Source organism: Gopherus flavomarginatus, chromosome 5, assembly GCF_025201925.1.
Source record: "Gopherus flavomarginatus isolate rGopFla2 chromosome 5, rGopFla2.mat.asm, whole genome shotgun sequence".
In the NCBI taxonomy this organism is placed as follows: Eukaryota; Metazoa; Chordata; order Testudines; family Testudinidae; genus Gopherus; species Gopherus flavomarginatus.
The window spans coordinates 36,243,492-36,260,155 of NC_066621.1; the positions used below are offsets into that span (position 1 = coordinate 36,243,492).

Genomic DNA, 16,664 nt, shown 5'->3' on the forward strand with positions numbered 1-16,664 from the left:
TCTAGTCCCCCCCAAAACCTTGCCCGGGGACCCCCGAGACCCAGACCCTCTGGATCTTAACACAAGGAAAGTAAACCCTTTCCCTCACCGTTGCCTCTCCCAGGCTTCCCCTCCCTGGGTTACCCTGGAAGATTACTGTGATTCAAACTCCTTGAATCTTAAAACAGAGAGGAAAATTCTCCTTTCCCCCTCCTTCTTTCTCTCCCTCCCAGACTCTCCCTGAGAGAGAAAGTAATCCTAACACAGAGAGAAATTAGCCTTTCTCTCCCCCTTCCCTCCTTTCTCCCCACCAATTCCCTGGTGAATCCAGACCCCGTCCCGTGGGATCTCACACCAGAATAAAAAAACAATCAGGTTCTTAAACAAGAAAAGCTTTTAATTAAAGAAAGAAAAAACAGTAAAAAATTATCTTTGTAAATTTAAGATGGAATATGTTACAGGGTCTTTCAGCTATAGACACTGGGAATACCCTCCCAGCCTAAGTACACAAGTACAAGTAAAATCCTTTCAGCAAAATACAAATTTGAACTCCTTCCAGCCAAATACACATTTGCAAATAAAGAAAACAAACATAAGCCTAACTCGCCTTATCTACCTAGTACTTACTATTTTGAATCTATAAGAATCTGTACTGGGGAGATTGGAGAAAAACCTGGTTGCACATCTGGTCACTCTCAGAACCCAGAGAGAACAACAACCAAACACTAACAGCACACACAAAAACTTCCCTCCCTCAAGATTTGAAAGTATCCTGTCCCCTGATTGGTCCTCTGGTCAGGTGACAGCCAGGCTCACTGATCTTGTTAACCCTTTCCAGGCAAAAGAGATATGAAGTACATCTGTTCTATTAACCCCTACTATCTGTTTATGACACAGTTGTTTGTGTTTCTCCTTGATACAAAGCCTCCCCCTTTGTGGATTTTAATTCCCTATAAGCCATGTCATCAGTCTCCCCTTTCTCTGTCAGAGCAATGGCAGACAATCGTTTTGTGCCTTTTTTCAGTGCAGACACCATACCACGGCAAGCATGGAGCCCGCTCAGCTCAACGCAGCAGTCAAGAACATTGTAAACACCTCACGGATTATCGTGCATTTTTTGCTAAACCAGAACCTGGAAAACCAGGCGAGGAGGAGGCGAAGGCCATGTGGCGACAAGACTGATGAGGACATGGACACAGAATTCTCTCAAACTGCGGGCCCCAGTGCTTTGGAGATCATGGTGTTAATGGGGAAAGTTCATGCTGTGGAACGCTGATTCTGGCCCAGGAAACAGGCACAGACTGGTGGGACCACATTGTATTGCAGATATGGGATGATTCCCAGTGGCTGTGAAACTTTCACATGCATAGGGGCACTTCCATGGAACTTTGTGACTTGCTTTCCCCTGCCCTGAAGCACCAGAATACCAAGATGAGAGCAGCCCTCACAGTTGAGAAGCGAGTGGCGATAGCCTCTGGAAGCTTGCAACGCCAGACAGGGAATCAATTTGAAGTGGGCAAATCTACTGTGGGGGCTGCTGTGATCCAAGTAGCCAAAGCAATCACTGAGCTGCTGCTACCAAAGGTTGTGACTCTGGGAAATGTGCAGGTCATAGTAGATGGCTTTGCTGCAATGGGATTCCCGAACTATGGTGGGACGATAGATTGAACCCATATCCCTGTCTTGGCACTGGAGCACCAGGGCAGCCAGTACATAAATCTTAAAGGGTACTTTTCAATGGTGCTGCAAGCATTGGTGGCTCACAAGGGATGTTTCACCAACATCAGCTTGGGATGATCAGGAAGGGTTCATGATGCTTGCGTCTTCAGGAACACTAGCCTGTTTTTAAACGGCTGCAGCAAGGGATTTACTTCTCAGAGCAGAAAATAACTTTTGGGGATGTTGACATACCTATAGTTATCCTTGGGGACTAGGGTGACCAGATGTCCCTATTTTATAGGGGCAGTCCCGATATTTGGGGCTTTTTCTTATATTATCCCCTGTCATAAATATAAAGGGAAGGGTAACACCCCTCCTGTGTACAATACAATAAAATCCCTCCTGGCCAGAGACACCAAAATCCTTTCACCTGTAATGGGTTAAGAAGCTCAGGTAACCTGGCTGACATCAGACCCAAAGGACCAATAAGGAAACAAGATACTTTCAAATCTTGGGGAGGGGGAAGGCTTTTGTTTGTGCTCTTTGTTTTGGGGGTTGTTTGCTCTTGGAACCAAGAGAGACCGGACATCAATCCATGTTCTCCAAATCTTTCTGAACAAGTCTCTCATATTTCAAACTTGTAAATAACAGCCAGGCAAGGTGTGTTAGTTTTATCTTTGTTTTCTCAACTTGTAAATGTTCCTTTTGCTAGAGGGTTTACCGCTGTTTGCTGTAACTTTGAACCTAAGGCTAGAGGGGGTTCCTCTGGGCTCTATGAATCTGATTACCCTGTAACGTTATTTTCCATCCTGATTTTACAGAAATGATTTTTATCTTTTTCTTTAATTAAAATTATTCTTTTAATAACCTGATTGATTTTTCATTGTTTTAAGATCGAAAGGTTTTGGATCTGTGTTCACCAGGACTAATTGGTGAGGGTATACTCTCAAGCCTACACAGGAAAAGGGATGTAAGGACTTGGGAAATCTTTGGGGGAAGGCAGAGTTCCAAGTGGCTCTCCCCTAGGATTTGGAACACGCTTGGTGGCGGCAGCTTACTGTTAACCTAAGCTAGTAAATAAGCTTAGGGGGCTTTCAAGCAGGTCCCCATATCTGTCCCTAGAGTTCAGAGTGGGGAAGGAACCTTGACACCCTCGACCCCCTGTCCTGAATTTTCATACTTGCTGTCTGGTCACCCTACTGGGGACCCAGATTACCCCTTAATGCCATGGCTCATGAAGCCATACACAGGCAGCCTGGACAGTAGTCAGGAGCTGTTCAACTACAGGCTGAGCAAGTGCAGAATGGGGGTAGAATGTGCAGTTGGACATTTAAAGGGTTGCTGGCGCACTTTACTGACTCGCTCAGACCTCAGTCAAACCAATATTCCCATTGTTATTGCTGCTTGCTGTGTGCTCCACAATCACTGTGAGAGTAAGGGGGAGACATTTATGGTGGGGTGGGAGGTTGAGGCAAATCACCTGGCTGCTGATTATGTGCAGCCAGACACCAGGATGATTAGAAGAGCACACCAGGAAGTGCTGCGCACCAGAGAAGCTTTGAAAACCAGTTTCATGACTGGCCAGGCTACAGTGTGAGAGGTCTGTTTGTTTCTTCTTGATGAAACCCTGCCCCTTGATTGACTCATTCCCTGTAAGCCACCTGCCCTTCTCCTCTTCAATCACAGCTTGCTTGCAAAGGAAATAAAGTCACTATTATTTAAAAACCATGTATTCTTTATTTATTGATTATAAAAATAGAGAGATAACTGACAAGGTAGCCCAGGTGGAGTGTGGGAGGAGGGGAGGAGGGAAGCAAAAGGCCACTTCAGAACTTGTTGAATGACAGCCTTCTGTTGCTTGGGCTGTCCACTGGGGTGGAGTGTCAGGGTGCATGGAACCTCCCCCTCCAGCATTCTTGGGCATCTGGGTGAGGAGGCTATGGAACTTGGGGAGGGGGGAAGGTGGGTTAAACAGGGGCTGCAGTGGCACTGCTGCCGTTCCTGAAGCTCCACCAGACGCCTGAGCATGTCCATTTGATCCCGCAGTAACCCCAGCATTGCATCCTGCCTCCCCTGATCTTCCTGCTGCCACCTCTCATCTCGAACGTCCCTCCTGTCCTCACATTCATCCCTCCTGTCCTCATGTTCACTGGCCACTTTCCTGTACTGTGATACTGTGTCCTTCCACTCATTCAGATGAGCTCTTTCATTGTGGGTCAACTGCATGATCTCAGTGAACATTTCATCTCACATGAGTTTTTCTTTTTTTGATGCCTTATCTGAGATAGCCTTCGGGAAGGAGGAGGGAGGCTTGAAAAATTTGAAGCTGCGAGAGGGAAAAACAGGAGAGAAGTATTTAAAAAGATACATTTTACAGAACAATGGGTATACTTTTTCATAGTGAACAACACTATTCACATTACATAGCACACGTGATTTTGGTACAAGGTCGCATTTTGCATCTTAATATTGAGTGCCTGTGGCTCTGGTGTTAGAGATCACAGACACAGGACTGGGCAACAGAATTTGGCTTGCATGCGGCCATGGTATGCCATTGTCTTTTGGCTTCTGCAACCTTCATAAAAGCAGTGCCCTCCTTTCCCATACCAAGCAAAGCCCCTTGAGTGCTGCGGTTTTCCTGTTAACGTGCAGCAGCAGCAACCAAACTAACCTCTCCCCCCCATTCTCTGGGATAATCACTTTACTCCTCCCCCCACTGCGTGGCTGATATCAGGGAAGGTCCCTGCTAGCCAAACGCGAACAGTTCAGCGCCAATGCCTCCCCCTCCACCAGCTGGCTAACTGCGGGGAGGATTTCTTTTCAGCCACAGGCAAACAGTCCAGCAGGAATGGCCACCTCTGAATGTCCCCTTAATTAAACTCCCATATTTCAACCAGGTTACCATGAACGATATCTCTGTCCTGAGGATAACACAGCGAGATAAAGAACAGATGTTGCTTGAATGCCAGCAAACACCGGGACCACACACTGCCAGGCTTTGTCATACAATGATACCAGATTACTTGCTACTAGCATGGAGTGGTAGAATGTGCTACCATGGAGGACAGAATAGGGCTGCCCTGCCCAGAAACCTTCTGCAAACGCTTTTAGAGTACCTCCAGGAGAGCTTCATGGAGATGTCCCTGGAGGATTTCCGCTCCATCCCCAGACATGTTAACAGACTTTTCCAGTATCTGTACTGGCTGCGAATGCATCCCAAGTCCTAAGGGCAAATTAATCATTAAAAAATGCTTGCTTTTAAACCATGTTTTATATTTACAAATGTACACTCACCAGAGGTCCCTTCTACGTCTTCATAGTCCAGGGTATTGCCTTGGGAGGGTTGGGAGGCTATTTCAGTCAGGCTGTTGGGGAGAACGGTGTGCTGTATGCTCTTCGCAAGCTTGTCCTCCTCCTCCTCCTCCTCATCTTCCCCATCTGCAAAATCCTCAAGCATGGCTGAGAGTACCCCCTCCTCAGAATCCACAGTCGGGGTGGGTAGTGGTGGCACCCCCCCTAGAATTGCATGCAGCTCATCATCGAAGCAGCATGTCTGCAGCTCTGCTCCGAAGCATCCGTTTGCTTCTTTGGCTTTCTGATACGCTTCTCTGAGCTCCTTAACTTTCATGTGGCACTGTAGTGAGTCTCTGTTGTGGCCTCTCTCCATCATGCCCTGGGAGATTTTTTCAAATGTTTTGGCATTTCGTCTTTTGGAACGGAGTTCTGCTAGCACGGAATCCTCTCCCCATACAGCGATCAGATCAAGTACCTCCTGTACGGTCCATGCTGGAGCTCTTTTTCAATTTTTGGACTGCATGGTTACCTGTGCTGATCAGCGCTCCACTCTGGGCAAACAGGAAATGAAATTTAAAAGTTCGTGGGGCTTTTCCTGTCTACCTGGCCAGAGTATCCAAGTTCAGATTGCTGTCCAGAGTGGTCACAATAGTGTATTCTGGGATAGTTCCTGGAGGCCAATACCACTGAATGGCGTCCACACTAACCCGAATTCGAACCGGCAATGTTGATTTCAGTGCTACTCCCCTTGTCGAGGAGGAGTACAGAAATCAATGTTAAGAGCCCTTGATGTCGAAGTAAGTGGCTTAGTTGTGTGGACAGGTGCAGGGTTACTTCGATTTAATGCTGCTAAATTCGACATAAACTCTTAGTGTAGACCAGGCCTATGAACAGAATGAGGTAATGCCAGCTCCAAACAGTCATCAGATGTGAGTAGGGTCTCAAGAACTCCTGGGATTGTTTTCAATCAAGAGTAAAATCAACCAAACTTATATTAGGTTCTTTTATGTATATCCTGGGTTTGGAGCCTTTGGGGTTCACATTTTCCAGCTTTTTTCTACCACCACAAAGACTGACAATGCACTTTTGTTTTCTTAAATTAAAGCTGTGGGTGTTTAAGAAGAACATCAAATATCACGAGCCTTGTGGTAAAATCACCAGAGCTAGCCACACCAAGGATGTGAATTCAGCCAGAAAACATTTTACAGAAAACTTATCTTGGATTGTTTGCTGTATTTTTCAATAGTTCCCCCTTTCAACCTGGGTGGCTATCCAAAAATTTGAGGTCTGGTGGATTGTTCTAATTAGGAGAAATTGATGACGGAATTAAGCATTTCTTTAATGCAGTCTTGTTTGCTTATTACCACAGGGTGGATGGGGTTCCTTTAAGAGGGAGCAGATCCAGCACATCTGTGCCTCATTAGCAGCCTTGCCATGGGGCCTGAGAGAGGGCAGCTGTGGCAGAGGGAGCTGCAGAGAATTAGACTCCAGCAGGTTGCAGAGAGCAGATGGCTACAGAAGAGCTTGAGATACCAGGACAACAAGACTCCAGCCAAGTAGAGCTGGGAGTGGTCAGCGAAAAGCAGGGAACTGAGGTGGATGGTGTGGACTTTATTTTGAGACTTTGAGTTTTGTTTGTAACTGAACTATTAATAAACCCAGACCCTAAGGAGGGATGTGTGTGAAGTCTGAGGAGCCCAGGAACAAGAGAAACTGAGGCTACCTCTGGCCTTGAGGGGGTGTGTGGGAGGCAGTCACAAAGAATGTACAAAGTCCTGTTCCCCTGAACACAGTAGGAATCAAACAATGAGAGACAATGTCATTGCTTATGGTTCCCAGCACCATTCCAAGCAGCACTTAGCTCCAAAGCTCTCTCCTAGCTTTGCTCAGGGCCATGTCCCAGTGCTTGTCTTGACTGTGTCTTTGGTTTTTCTGCTCCTTCTCCGTGTCTGTTTCTGTTTCTGTGGTTTCTTGCTGCTTCTGTCACTCGTACACATACTTCTTCTTTCCATTACTCCATCATCTGTGGTCGGGTTGTAACACCATCATCTACCATCTTTTGTCCTAGGTCAGGGATGGGCAAAATTTTTGGCCCGAGGGCCACATCAAGGTTGCAAAACTGCTCCCCTAAACAGCCTGGCCCCTGCCCCCACCCACTCCCTCCCACTTCCTGTCACCTGACTGTCCCCCTCAGAACCTCTGACTCATCCAACCCCCCTGTTCCTTGTCCCCTGACAGCCCCTCCTGTGACCCCCTGCCCCAAACAGCCACCCCGGGACCCAACTCGCTATCCAACCTCATGGTCTCTGTCCCCTGTCTGCCCCGATTCCTATCCACACCCCCACCTCCTAGCTGTCCCCCCAGGACTCCCATGCATATCCAACCTCATAGGATCATAGACTTTAAGGTCAGAAGGGACCATTATGATCATCTAGTCTGACCTCCTGCACAATGCAGGCCACGGAATCTCACCCATCCACTTCTATAACAAACCCCTAAACTACATCTGAGTTACTGAAGTCGTCAAATTGTGGTTTGAAGACCTCAAGCTGCAGAGAATCCTTCAGCAAGTGACCCATGCCCCCACACTGCAGGGGAAGGTGAAAAACCTCCAGGGCCTCTGCCAATCTGCCCTGGAGGAAAATTCCTACCCGACCCCAAATAGGGCAATCAGTTAAACCCTGAGCATGTGGGCAAGACTCACCAGCCAGCACCCAGGAAAGAATTCTCTATAGTAACTTAGATCCCAACCCATCTAACATCCTGTCACAGACCACTGGGTATACTTACCTGCTGATAATCAAAGATCAATTGCTAAATTAATTGCCAAAATTAGGCTATCGCATCATACCATCTCCTCCATAAACTTATCAAGCTTAGCTTTAAAGCCAGATATGTCTTTTGTCCCCACTACTCCCCTTGGAAGGCTGTTCCAGAACTTCACTCCTCTAATGGCTAGACACCTTCGTCTAATTTCAAGTCTAAACTTCCTAGTGTCCAGTTTATATTCATTTGTTCTTGTGTCCACACTGGTATTAAGCTTAAATAATTCCTCTCCCTCCCTGATATTAATCCCTCTGATATATTTATAAAGAACAAGCATATCCCCCCTCAGCCTTCTTTTGGTTAAGCTAAACAAGCCAAGCTCTTTGAGTTTCCTTTCATACGACAGTTTACCATTCCCTGGATCATTCTAGTAGCCCATCTCTGAACCTGTTCCAGTTTGAATTCATCCTTCTTAAACATGGGAGACCAGAACTGCACACAGTATTCCAGATGAGGTCTTGCTAGTGCCTTATATAACGGTACTAACACCTCCTTATCTTTGCTGGAAATACCTCGCCTGATGCATCCTAAAACTGCATTAGCTTTTTTAACGGCCATATCATATTGGCAGCTCATAGTCATCCTGTGATCAACCAATACTCCGAGGTCCTTCTCCTCCTCTGTTACTTCCAACTGATGTGTCCCCAATTTATGACTAAAATTCTTGTTATTAATCCCTAAATGCATGACCTTGCACTTTTCACTATTAAATTTCATCCTATTACTATTACTCCAGTTTACAAGGTCATCCAGATCTTCCTGTATGATATCCCGGTCCTTCTCTGTGTTAGCAATACTGCCCAGCTTTGTGACATTTGCAAAGTTTATTAGCACATTCCCGCTTTTTGTGCCAAGATCAGTAATGAAAAGGTTAAATAAGATTGGTCCCAAAACCTCCCCCTGTTCCCTGACCATCCCCATCCTCCCCCGGAACCTCCACCCCATCCAACCGCCCTCTGCTCCCTGTCCCCTGACTGCCCCAACCCCTATCTACACCCCCGGCCCCTGACAGGCACCCTGGGACTTCCACAACTATCCAACTGCCCCTGTTCCCGTCCCCTGACAGCCCTTCCGTGAACCTCTGCCCCATCCAACTGCCCCCGTCCCCTGACCGCCCTCCTAAAATCTTCACTCCATCCAACCCCCTGTTCCCCATCCCCTGACCGCTCCCCCACCCCCCAGAACCTCCCCCCCCATCCAACCGCTCCCTGTCTCCTGACTGCCTCCCGGGACACCTTGCCCCTTATCCAACACCCCCACTCCCTGCTCCCTTACCATACCACTCAGAGCGGCAGGACTGGCAACCACGCCACCTAGCCAGAGCCAGCCACGCTGCCTGTGCGGCTGTGGGGGAGGCGGGACAGCAGGGGAAGGACCAGGGTCTAGCCTCCCCAGTCAGGAGCTCAAGGGCCGGGCAGGATGGTCCCACGGGCTGGAAGTGGCCTGCAGGGCCGTAGTTTTCCCACCTCTGTCCTAGATGGCACTAAGGTCCACCTGCTTCCCATCTTCTTTGATGCCATCCATCCATCGCTTCCTCAACTTTCCTTGGCATCTCTTTCCTTCTACCTTCTCCTTCCATGCTCTCTTCACCAGGTCTCCTTCATTCATCCTCTGTATAGGTTGCTACTAGCAAAATTGCACTTTCTGGATTTGTCAGCCACATCATGAACTTTGACTTCCCCTGCAGTGCTTTCATTGTGTTTGTGAACTCCTCTTCTGGCATGAAGACATCTAATCTCAAACAATTGTAGGTGTTGAACCTGCTGTCTCTTTCCCACTCAAGCTTCTGCACCAGACAGCATTGGAGGATGCATCATTGTTCTGTACAGTTGTACTTTCAGTCTTGGTGGCATACTTTTCTCATAGACATCACCTGAAATGTTATTGCACACTCTTCCAGCACTCCCTAGTCTAGACTGGGTCTCCCATTCAAACTTGCCAACTTCTGTGACCCTGCTGCCAAGGTACTTGAACTGCTCAGCCTGGTTTAAAGGCACACCATTAATCTCTGTTACACCTCTACTGACCCACCTGACCTCAGGTTTAGTCATGCTTATTTTCATCCCATTCCTGCTTACTCGTCATATCATTGGTTTACCATTTCTTCTACCATCCTTCTTTTGAGGATGCTTTTATTGCTATATTGTCTGCAAAGAGCAGCTTCTCGCCTTTTCCTATTGCAGTGGTTCTCAAACTTTTGTACTGGTGACCCCTTTCACATACCGAGCCTCTGAGTGCAACCCCCCCTTATACATTAAAAACACTTTTTTATATATTTAACACTAATATAAATGCTGGATGCAAAGCAGGGTTTGAGGTGGAGGCTGACAGCTCGTGACACCCCCATGTAATAACCTCGAGACCCCCCTGAGGGGTCCCGACCCCCAGTTTGAGAACCCCTGTCCTATTGGGATCGTCCCACTGACATAGTCCACCAATCTGATAAACAGCAGTGGATGGTGGGCTGACACTTAGCGTAGTTGGCCTTTCATTTCAAAAGGACTCATCATTCAAGAACATGCTTAGATCTGTTTTTTATGTGATCTGTGTAGGGCATTCACCATAGTTGGTCAGTCCTCAGGCACTCCATCTTTCCTTAGCACTGCCTACTTTACTGGATGCCTTTCCTATAAAAGCTACTCTGTTGGTGCTCTAGCTGCTTCTTTATCTCTTAGTGTATTACAAGCATGGCATCTGTGGACTTCCTTATCCTTTCCTACAGCCGAGCAGAACAAGAACATACACACACTGTCATAAACAGATAGCTAAGGGTTAAAGTCTCTACTATGACACATACCCTCTACTAAAACAATGCCTAGCTAAGCCTCTCTGCCCAGCACTCCAAATTCCTGAGCAGCCTCCCATGGGCCTCTGTGATAGGTGGTGAAATGTGCCTGTCTTTGCTGGGAGCCCCATATGGTTCCACCTTTTGCAGAACTTACCTGTGTAAATTCCCTGTCCCCATCGCCTATACACTTGTAATATGCAGCATCCCATTTCCTGGGTGCGTGCACACACACCACTGTAGTACCAATGTCTTTAACAGATGTCCCTGGCTGATTTAGGGGCTCCTCAGCTCCTGCAGCCTCTCCTCCAGCTCTCGCTTTAAACATTCCTCCAGTATCTTATTTATTCATTTGGCAGCCATCTGTTTCCATTTTGACTCAAGTGAAGCCGGCCAGCAAAAATGTTCCCCAGTGTCTAATCAACTGAAACTTTCCTTCTTGGCACCATCTTTTCAACCACACATGGAGACCCTGGCATTTCCCATGCCTAGCCGGACTTGCCCAGGAAGCAAAGCATTTCACAGAATGCTACCGCTGAGGCCCTGTCCCTGAGCCTTTGACCTAGGAGTCTACATTTAGTAGGGTGATCATATTTTCCCAAAGGGAAAATGGGACACACCATGAGAGGTCCAAGGCCCCGCTCCGCGTGGGGCTGGCCTGAGCCCTCCCTGCCTCCTGCCTGCACAGGGCCAGCCTGAGGCCCCCGTGGAATGGCCTGAGACCCTCTGCCTCCCTCCCACGCAGGGCTGGCCTGGCCCAAGCTGCTCTCCTGAGCACTTCCGTGCGGGGCTGGTGTTGTCACTCCCTGCCCCCTGCGCACGTTCCTCCACTCCCTGCTAGGGGTTGCATCCCACTTTTATGGCACAACTGTGCATCTGTCCCATTGCTTTTGCCAACAGGGCTTAAAAAGGGGACTGTCCCAGCCAAAACAGAACATATGGTCACCCTAACATTTAGCTTTCAGGATCTCTCTCCAGGTCACTGGTACCAAAATGGACCACAACTGCAAGCTCCTCCTCACTGCTCATCAGAGGTCTGTCTAGGTGTCCCCTACAATGACACCTGGCAGGCAAGCCACCAAGCAGTTTACACTGTCACCACACACCCTACTTCTCCTTGCCTGATGATCAAATCTCATTTCCACAACTGCCTTCATCTCCCTGCTGTGATCCACAGGGGACTGGGGAGAAGGAGAAGTGGGGAAAGATAAGGAAATGCGGAGCAAAGAGGTCCTGTTTAAACACTGCTGCTTCAAAGAAGAGCTGCTGGTTTTACTGGAGTGGGCCTCAAACTCAGTTCTGTCTGAAAAGAGCCAAGCACACCACTACACTATGTTAGTGGATAAGGGTCCCTCAGGGCTCCATTTAACTGTGATCCTTGCAGCTGTGGTAGGCAGGATCTCTGTAAATTACAGTCAGGAAGGAAGAGTTGGAGCTCAGAGAGGTATGGACTGAGCTGAAAGTGCAAGACAGGGAGAACAGGAAATACCTGTCCTCACAGCTTTCCCCTGACTTGCTAAAGAGTCAGGGAACCTTGGGGTGAATGAGTCATGGATTCAGGGAGCAAAACTCACTATGGCAAAAGCACCAAACTGTCAAGCACCAGAATGGCCGAGTGGTTAAGGCGTTGGACTTAAGATCCAATGGACATATGTCCACGTGGGTTCGAGCCCCACTTCTGGTAGAAGTGTTTTTCCCCCACTCAATATCTCCATTTAACAATAAATAAAACCATTTTCTTTCCACAGTTCTTGACTCCACTTGACATTCAGTCATCACACTGAACAATTCTAAAGTAAATGATTAACTTAGGCCCTTCCTAGCCCTGATTAAGCTTTTTCTATAGACCTTGTCATAATATTTTATGATTTCCCTTGAATCCCTTGATCTGGATTGGATGGGACTTGGGGGGCACTGCTGAAGGAGCTACTTCATATCACTACGCCCCTGAATTCTTCTCCAGGCCTGAGGCTGGCATGCTACCTCATCACACAACAAAGTTGCTCACATGACGAGCACCCAAAGTCACGCATCACAAAATGCCTAGGAGCTGGTGTCTGGATGAAGCTTGTGTCACAGAAAAAGGAGAGAGCTGATCCCATTGGTCCTGAGGGATCAGATGGTTCCTCTTAATGTGGAGCAGGGCTAATTTTTTAATCAGAATGCTGTGTGGTGCTAAGTCTCCAAACCTCCAAATATATGACGTACGCAGTCACCTTTATCAACAAAACTTTGTCATCTCATCCAAAAATATCAGGTTGGTTTGATAAGGCTGACTTTCCATAAAACCGGGTTGATTGGCATTAATTATATTCCCAGTCTTTACTGATTTAATCCTGTATCAGCTTTTCCAGTATTTTGCAGTGGTACGAAAGAAGCCACTCCATGTTCCTGGAATACTGGACATTCTGGGAACAAGGCTTGGCCCAGCCCTTGCCAGCCTTTCCCTGCTCCCACCGACGTGACAATGTAGTTGGGTCACAGCATAGGAGAGGTGTCATTTGTAAGAGCCAGAGAGGACGAAGTGGCATTTCCCCATCCAATACCCCACAAAACCACATCCGTCTTTGTCAGATGCATGTAGTGGAAATTTCCAGGGGCAGGTATATATATGCAAGCAAGCTAGAGATAATAAGGTTAGTTCAATCAGGGAGGATGAGGCCCTGTTCTCGCAGTTGCAGTGTGAAAACCAAGGGAGGAGAAACTGGTTCTGTAGTTGGCAAGCTATTCACAGTCTTTGTTTAATCCTGAGCTGATGGTGTCAAATTTGCAGATGAACTTAAGCTCAGCAGTTTCTCTTTGAAGTCTGGTTCTGAAGTTTTTATGCTGCAGGATGGCCACCTTAAGGTCTGCTATGGTGTGGCCAGGGAGGTTGAAGTGTTCTCCTACAGGTTTTTGTATATTGCCATTCCTAATATCTGATTTGTGTCCATTTATCCTTTTCCGTAGAGACTGTCCAGTTTGGCTGATGTACATAGCAGAGGGGCATTGCTGGCATATGATGGCGTATATTACATTGGTGGACGTGCAGGTGAATGAACCGGTGATGGTGTGGCTGATCTGGTTAGGTCCTGTGATGGTGTCGCTGGTGTAGATAAGTGGGCAGAGTTGGCATCGAGGTTTGTTGCATGGATTGGTTCCTGAGCTAGAGTTACTATGGTGCAGTGTGCAGTTACTGGTGAGGATATGTTGCAGGTTGTCTGTGGGCGAGGACTGGCCTGCCACCCAAGGCCTGTGAAAGTGTGGGGTCATTGTCCAGGATGGATTGTAGATCCCTGATGATGCGTTGGAGGGGTTTTAGCTGGGAACTGTATGTGATGGCCAGTGGAGTCCTGTTGGTTTCTTTCTTGAGTTTGTCTTGTAGTAGGAGACTTCTGGGTATATGTCTGGCTCTGTTGATCTGTTTCCTTATTTCCTCGTGCGGGTATTGTAGTTTTGAGAATGCTTGGTAGAGATTTTGTAGGTGTTGGTCTCTGTCTAAGGGGTTAGAGCAGATGCGGTTGTACCTCAGTGCTTGGCTGTAGACAATGGATCGTGTGATGCACCCGGGATGGAAGTTGGAGGCATGAAGGTAGGCATAGTGGTCGGTAGGTTTTCGGTATAGGGTGGTGTTAATGTGACCATCACTTATTTGCACCATGGTGTCTAGGAAGTGGACCTCCCGTGTAGATTGGTCCAGGCTGAGGTTGATGGTGGGGTGGAAGCTGTTGAAATCGTGTTGGAATTTTTCCAGAGTCTCCTTCCCATGGGTCCCGATGAGGAAGATGTCATCAATGTAGCGTAGGTAGAGAAGGGGCGTGAGTGGATGAGAGACAGTTCTTGGAGAGTTTTTGCCTGGGCTTGCTTTAAGCCATGAGGATACATTTTCAGCCTCATAACTATATATATGAAATTATAACCTATAACATCACTATAACAACCACGCTCAGATCTGTTGGTTACAGTTTTTTATTTGAGGTTGTCACTGAAAAATGACTTTTATTTGGATGATGAAAATCCCCAGAATGTTGCTAAACGTGGCAATTTTCTTCCCAGCATTTCTTTTCCATCCAAAAACAACTGATGTGATTCACACCAAATTTCCTTGAAACATCCATGAAATATAATGACTCTTTCTGCTTTAATTACCTACTGATTTTTATTTTTGCCCTCCTGTTTCTCATTTATTGACTAAAAGGTGTAGCCAATTGTCCAACTACATTCGTGGTTTGCTCTTAAAATGTTCGAGAGACCAAATAATTGAACATAGCCAAATGTATTGTCTAAAGACAAATCAGTACAATATGTAAAGGAGACATACATAGCTATTTCTCAGAAGCAAATTCTCGCTGCATATTCACCTTACACAGAACATGTACTTCAAAGAAACACATTCCAGATAGCAGTATTTATCAGATGATTTTACAAGTTACAAAGCTTTCTAAAGTCACTAAAATCCAACCCATCAGTTTGTCCCAGTTCCTTAACTTCTTGTTCTACACTTTCCTTATCTTTGTTCTGGATATTAGCATTCCAGGTACTGGTTCAAGAAGGTATCAGCTTGTACCCTGGTAACACATTAAAGTATTTTGCCTTTGATACATTTCCTATTGTCTAATGTCAAAGCTGAATTAAGCTTTGCAAAGTGTTGTGGGATACTTGACATAGGTGCCAGAATTGTGGGGAAAGCGCAATACAGTTGGTTAACAAAACTTCCCAACAGTCACGTGTGTGTGTGTATAAAATGCATATTATAATAATACCGTCCACATAAAACTTATTAATGTGATTTATACGACACTTAACAGAGATGATTGGCTAATACCATCCTTGACTTTGTGGGTTTCTGAGCCACATGCCATGAGCAAATGAAAGAACATTTTCATTTTCTTCCTTGATCTCACAGTGACACCTGCTGGCTACTTCTCTATTGTAGCACAGTGCAAAGGGACCAGCTCCCCAACCTTAGGGGAAATGATGCTTGATGCAGGTCTGGGGCAGCTGGGGTGTGATGTTTGTTGAAGAAGAGGGAGGCTGTGGCGATGGGTTGGTCACAACATTAACTCCCCAGACAATGGGGGTGATGGTTAGACTAGGGGTGGAGAGTCAGTGAGGGGGAGGGGATGAATGTTACCCGCCATAGTGGGTTGAGGAGTGGTGGAATATAGTGAATAGGGTAGTGTGTCTTTAAATGGTTAGTGAACTCTCTAGTGGAGTTCACTGTGTCCTATGTCTTTGAAGTGACCAGATCCCAGCCAGCGAACAGGAGCAGCTAACGGAGTTTTGCGAGGGAGTTCTCCAGCGGAAGGAGGAGTGACTGTGTGAATCTTGGGGGGTGAGTTTGTTGTCAGTTTGTTTGTTGTGTGCTTGCAGCTTGACTGAAGTATATAGCATGCTCTGTTTGTTCGGGGGGCCATGTGCTGAGCCTACCAGCCTGCTAGGCAAGGCTGAGAGCTTCTTAACAAGGCTTTGATCCCTAAACCATTTAGTACCCATCAACCCTTAACCAGGGGTGGGGCTACTCAGGGAGAACAGAGCTTTGAAAAGCCCCCTTCTAAGTGACCAGAGGAGCTAGTGAACATGGGAATTTTGCAAGGGAGTGGGAAAGCCAGATACACCAGATGAACATTACCTAGACTTAGGCCAATAAAGACTGTCCCACAAAACAAAAACAAAAACAAAACCCAACAAAAATGGCTGCAGGAGTAAAAAAGAGAATACAAGTAGAAGTCCAGTGGCAGAGTTTATTGTGCTGAATGCAGAATGTCTGATTGCCACCCTTGGGGGCAGGTGGTGTACATGTGCATTCAGTGCAAGGAGCTCCTGGCCCTCAGAAACCAAGTACAGGCTCTGGAGATCAGAGAGGCTGAACTGGAGGAGCTAAAGGAGACAGAGATACACAGATGAGACTTTCCAGGACATGGTAGAGTGGTCCTACCCACAATCTGACAGCCTCTGAGTTGTTGAGGAGGATGAATGTCTCGGCGAAGGAGAACATCAAAGTGGAGTGGAGGGAAATGATTCCATATTTAGGAACCTCCTTCCAGATGATGTCATGGTATCTTCTCACACTGAGGATACCTCTTTGTGGGAGGGAATCCCATTTATTACATGTCTGTTCCTAATAGTAATGGAGTATTTG

General features: G+C 46.9%; 1 long non-coding RNA gene and 1 other non-coding gene across 2 annotated transcripts in view; one reads left to right on the forward strand and one right to left on the reverse strand.

The window, feature by feature from the left end:
* Nucleotides 1-355: 355 nt before the first annotated feature.
* Nucleotides 356-16,664, reverse strand: part of LOC127052683 (uncharacterized) — a 52,544-nt gene continuing 36,235 nt past the window's right edge. Inside the window, exon 2 of the long non-coding RNA XR_007774863.1 lies at nt 356-595. This is a non-coding gene — a long non-coding RNA (uncharacterized LOC127052683). The remainder of the gene's footprint in view (nt 596-16,664) is intronic.
* Nucleotides 12,145-12,227, forward strand: TRNAL-UAA (transfer RNA leucine (anticodon UAA)). The gene has a single exon. It is a non-coding gene; the product is annotated as a tRNA-Leu (tRNA).